This window comes from Macrobrachium rosenbergii, chromosome 34 (genome assembly GCF_040412425.1).
Source record: "Macrobrachium rosenbergii isolate ZJJX-2024 chromosome 34, ASM4041242v1, whole genome shotgun sequence".
NCBI classification, from domain to species: domain Eukaryota; kingdom Metazoa; phylum Arthropoda; class Malacostraca; order Decapoda; family Palaemonidae; genus Macrobrachium; species Macrobrachium rosenbergii.
In genome coordinates this window covers 7,140,325-7,146,324 of record NC_089774.1, presented here as the reverse complement: position 1 = coordinate 7,146,324, position 6,000 = coordinate 7,140,325, and the positions used below count along the sequence as shown (strand labels likewise).

Genomic DNA, 6,000 nt, shown 5'->3' with positions numbered 1-6,000 from the left:
ATAGTTCAAGGTGAACTAGTAGGGGCGTTAGGAAATGCAACTATGGAATCTTATCAGTGTGTAAGTTGCCAGGTACCTCTTTATTATTATTATTATTATTATTATTATTATTATTATTATTATTATTATTATTATTGCTTAGTTGCTTGTCAGCTGAATTTTGTGTGGCATTGATTTATACATAGAATGTACTGGTCACTTATGACCAGATATGTATGAGATTGCAATTGTAATTGCAAAAGTTGTGTATATTCACAAATCTCTTTACACATTTATTTTTATGCTTTTTTTTTACCAATTTGAGCATTTTGATTAGATATCAGTTCTGCAAGATAGTTCACTTTTGTGTCGTTGTAATTCTCTCTCTCTCTCTCTCTCTCTCTCTCTCTCTCTCTCTCTCTCTCTCTCTCTCTCTCAGACACCCAGCGATTAACCTAAACCCCAAATAACGCGTTTCTCCTTCCTCGGGAGATTAACGAGCGGTCAATAACGACGTTAGACCGAAAAGCAGTGATATAATTCCATAAGAAAGGTCTTGATTTTCTTTTTTTTTTTTTCTTTGGATCCATTTAAAAAAACAAACACGTATTCATCAGGTGTGTTATTCACCACCTGTCGGTAGGCGACAGTTAGAGAGGAATGCTGGGGATAGATTCTGGCGGAGAGAGAGAGAGAGAGAGAGAGAGAGAGAGAGAGAGAGAGAGAGAGAGAGAGAGAGAGAGAGAGAGAGTCTACAATCACAGTAAGTGAGGGAATAGGCAGTGGAGGAGAGAGAGAGAGAGAGAGAGAGAGAGAGAGAGAGAGAGAGAGAGAGAGAGATTCCTTTGACGATTATAAACTGTTCATATATGATACGACAATCACGGTAAGTGAAGAAAAGAGAGAGAGAGAGAGAGAGAGAGATTGATTTCTTTGACAATTATAAACTGTTCATATATGATACGACAATCACGGTAAGTGAAGAAATGAAGAAGAGAGACAGAGAGAGAGAGAGAGAGAGAGAGAGAGAGAGAGAGAGAGAGAGAGAGAGAATATTAATATTAGACCAGTAATTCCCGTTCAGAGATTATTCCACAGACGCCATCTCATTTCCACCTACCTCTTAAGAGGTACTGGATGTAAGAAAATACGTACCCTCCCTACCTCGATGAGGGATTAGGGATCCACCGTGTACCTCTGAGAGGGATTGGGACTCCCTCAATCCTAATCGAATCCCTCTGAAGGAATAGATGATGTGTGAAAAGTCAAGGGAGCTACCAACTAAGCCTCACGGGAAGTTAGGTAAAACTTGCCCGGGCAAAAAGCCTTAGTTACACTGGTACTTAAGTTCCAGTTTTTTTAATTTTAAGACTTAAGTGGCTTAGTTTGTAGTGCCCTTGCATTTGCATTGAAAGACCTGGGTTCGATCCCAGTTTGAGGCAGAAATTAATTTCTGTCTCAGGCGTGAGCGTGTGTTGATTACTTATGTTTATATATATATATATATATATATATATATATATATATATATATATATATATATATATATATATATATATATATATATATATATTCTGTATATATATATATATATATTATATATACATATATATTATATATATATGTACATATATATATATATATATATGTATGTATATATATATATATATATATATATATTATTATATATATATATACATATATACATATTATATATATATATATACATATATATACTGTATATATATATATATACGTGTGTGTGTATATAAATATCTCATATACATCATACGCATTCAATCTAACTTTAATCCTCTCAGTTCATACCAAAGAAGCCATAACACAAATGTAGCCATAATTCCTCACTGTAACTGTAACATAAACAAAAATAATCATCTGCTTCATTATACAGTTATTATTATTATTATTATTATTATTATTATTATTATTATTATTATTATTATTATTATTATTACTGAGAAGATGAAATTCAAGCTTCCAAAGAATATTATGGCGTTCATTAGGAAGAATTGAGGTGAAGTAAAGTGATATACAGGAAGAAGAGATTCCCACTTATTAAAAATAATAATAAATAGATAAATTGATAGAAATGTATTAAAACGCCAGGAGAATAGTATTAGGTCAGTAATGCATTTGCACCTTTGCTTGAACTTCTGAATAAGCTTCAATTGCGCGACATCGTCTGTAGGGAGGCCGTTCCAGAATCCAGCGGCGTGAGGGATAAAGGACCTCTGGAACTAAGAAATGGAATGTCGAAGCTGACTTTGAAAATGAGAGAGAGAGAGAGAGAGAGAGAGAGAGAGAGAGAGAGAGAGAGAGAGAGAGTCTGTTTCCCGGGGATGTTAAGTAGCTCAGAATGGCTTCGCCCCTTGTTAAATGTACTTGCAAAACTAAGTAAACTTAAGTGAACTTACAGGTAAAACGGAGATTACAGTGATACAATGAAGGTATTCATTTACACAGGCAGTGATTCCACACAGGTATAGAAAATGAGATAGTTGACGATACAGGTAAAGGGAAAATCATGAATTATAAATATACAAAACTAGGATATTATTATTATTATTATTATTATTATTATTATTATTATTATTATTATTATTATTATTATTATTATTATTATTATTATTATTATTATTATTCAGAAGATGAACCCTATTCATGTGGAACAAGCCCACACAAGGGGCCACTGTTTAGAAATTCAAGCTTCCAAAGAATATTAAGGTGTTCATTAGAAAGAGCTAACAGAAGGTAATAGGAAATGATGGGAAATAGACACAGAAAAAAGGAGATGACATACTGAAAAAGAAACAGAAATAAGTTGACAAACGAATGAATAAATAGATAACAATGTGAGTAAAGTGAAAGCATAGATTCCCTTATTCGTATGACGCAACTTATTACAATGAACAAGCGTGACTCGAGAATTACCATTAAAGGCGGTGACTTCGTCTCTAAGGCAAGTCGTCAGAGGTCGGACGTTACGTCCCGCCTCCCCAGTCCTATGGGACAGCCCCCGGGGGCAGCAGCATCACCACCACCGTAGGACCCAATATCCTAATATCCTAATATCCCTCAAACTGTGATTACGGTAACGAGGAGTCCAATTTACGATTATTGGAATCACAACCGATAGATTAGAGAAGAATTCCTCCCTGACAGGCCACACCAGTCCGGTGATTGGTCGGATTATTGACTGGTTGTGGCCCATTACGCTCGAATTTTTTTTTTTTTTTGAGGGTGTGATTGGAACATGTCACAGAGATTAGATTCGTCGTCTACTTTTGTTATAAGTGTGAGTAATTGAGTACCTCTAGGTGATGAAGGCGGGTTTCTGAGGCGTAGATGTGGCGTTGGAATGTCTCGTTTGTCGTGAAAAAAATTGTAGGTGTCATATTTTAGCGGTAATGGTAAGTATTATCCTTCTCGAAGTATTTATAAAACTTTCTTATATATATATATATATATATATATATATATATATATATATATATATATATATATATATATAAATTTTATTCTCTGCCAAATTTAGTCCTTTACTGTTACAGCTGAATAATATTACCTTTATTCAGAGAAATACCTCTTCTGAATTCTTTAGCAATGAAAATCAATCTTTAATGATTATCAAACAAATAATATTTATGTAAGCAAGTCATCACTAAATAATATAACATTAATTTTGTTCTCTTTCTTACAGAGCGCAGTTTGTAAGGTAAGCAAGATTGCCAATAGGACAGCCACTTCAGATAAGTAACAAACATATATTTTTTGTAACAACAAAATTTTACGTATTAAAAACTCCACGTTTATGCTTGATATCGTCCAGCCCGGGCTAGCTTTTCGTGATAATTTGGTAGCTTGGTCCGAGTTTCTGGACAGAACGTACCGTTGGTATGGTCAAGACTTAACAGTATTACCCTCTTGTTCGTTTTCTGTAAAAGAAAACTATTGTGCCGGCTTTGTCTGTCCGTCCGCACTTTTTCTGTCCGCCCTCAGACCTTAAAAACTACTAAGGCTAGAGGGCTGCAAATTGTTACGTTGATCATCCACCCTCCAGTCATCAAACATACCAAATTGCAGCCCTCTAGCCTCAGTAGTTTTTATTTTATTTAAGGTTAAAGTTAGCCATAGTCGTGCGTCTGGCAACGATGTGAATATTAAACCACCTTTGAAGCAGCACTACAAACGTCAATTACTTTTTCCTCCCACTTCATAAAAATGCCAGTAGCAGTGTTCCCAAGCTCCCAAGTGGAACCCACCACTTAAAAAGAGTTGATGGATATGCAAGTTATCTTCTGATGACTCCTATTAGGGCGGTAATTGATAAATAATTAACGAAATGTACCCATAATCTTGCGTGTGCTTCCCTCCAGCTCACCTTCTCGCTTATTGATGGCGATTAGTTTCTGAAAATTGTTTCTTATCTTATTCATTATGGCATGGAAATGAGGTGCTTTTTGGTACGTCATTGTAAAGTACTTTGTTGCCTAATGTTATATATATTTGTATGTATATATATATATATATATATATATATATATATATATATATATATATATATATATATATATATATATATATATTAGTGTTTTGGCAACGTTTATTTTCATGAAAAGTAAAATTTTAATGCTATATGAAACTTTCATTCACGGCCCATGAAACTTTCAAACCATGTCCCATGAAACTCAACCGTGGTCCGGTAGTGGCCTCAGCCACGGCCCATGAAACTCAGCCACAGTCCTGTGGTAGCCTGTGCTGTTGGTACCTAGAGCATTGCCAGAAGCACGATTATGGCTAAATTTAACCTTAAATAAAATAAAAACTACTGAGGAGGCTGGAGGGCTGCAATTCGGTATGTTTGATGATTGGAGGTGGATGATCAACATACCAATTTGCAGCCCTCTTTAAGCCTGAGAGCGGACAGAAAAGATCTGGACAGACGGACAAATCCGTCACAATAGATTTTCTAAAAAAAAAAAACACTATTGTTTTAATAAGCGGTTTTATTGTGACGAGAGTTATATTAAACATACCTTGACCCCTACTGTAAGCTTCTCATAGCAATCAAGAAGCACCGTCATTTAGCGGACCCAGGCGCTGTTGCCTGTGGGCATTCTCTCCCAAAATTTGCCCAAAAGGACCAACTCTGATTGGGCCAAAACGCAGCCTGCCTTCTAAGGCGAGCTATCGATTCATCCGGGCGCTAGATGGCGCTGATTGCTAACTGTCCCCATTAGCGGAGTCGGTAACCAAAGGGTTAATTTTTCGTTTGTTAATGCCCAAGCGGGGCACACGCTGTGTTATAGCTGTGGGTACTTTGTGTGCTTGGGCAGGGCATATTTCTTTACATAATTATACGCTCGGAGGAGGTATTAATTGAATTGGCCTTCTGCTAAAGATTTTAATTACCAGCCACTCCTTGTAAATTGTTTGATTGGGCTGGTAGTCTCTCTCTCTCTCTCTCTCTCTCTCTCTCTCTCTCTCTCTCTCTCTCTCTCTCTCTCTCTCTCAGTTATTAGTTGAGTTTCCATTGCCTATGATCTTTAATCATTTCATTTTCATTATTCCTCTCTTTCCGTTTAGTTAGCTTTCTATATTTCTCTCTTCATACAATTAAATTTTATTCCTAAAATACTTCAAGTCTACGTCCATCATATGATGTCAGAACTTGGATGGGTTACCAGCAATAAGTATCAGGCAGTAACACGTTTGTTGCACCACTGACCTCTCTCAGTGGACGTCTGGTCACCACATGGGTAGGTAACCACCAGTGGAAGCCAGGTGTCCTAACACATATGCCCCTGTCATCATTTTTAAGGGTAGGGAATGGGCCCTGCAACTTCATCCCAAAAGTTCATGGCTTGAAAGTTGCAACAGACCGTAGGATTCTAGTGTGAGGAGGTGTGGGTCACAGTGAGACCTGATAAACCATTAGAATTTCCGGAATAAATTTAAGTCTATAAAATATTATTATTATAAAATATTATTTATTATTAT

At 36.1% G+C, this 6,000-nt stretch overlaps 1 protein-coding gene across 2 annotated transcripts in view; it reads left to right on the top strand.

Annotated features, from left to right (window-relative positions):
- LOC136856144 (uncharacterized) overlaps window positions 1-6,000 on the top strand; it is a 214,928-nt gene that overhangs the window by 95,553 nt on the left and 113,375 nt on the right. For both annotated transcript variants that reach the window (XR_010858255.1, XR_010858254.1), the window contains exon 3: window positions 3,701-3,715. The gene's annotated coding sequence lies outside the window, so the exon portion shown is untranslated. The remainder of the gene's footprint in view (window positions 1-3,700; window positions 3,716-6,000) is intronic.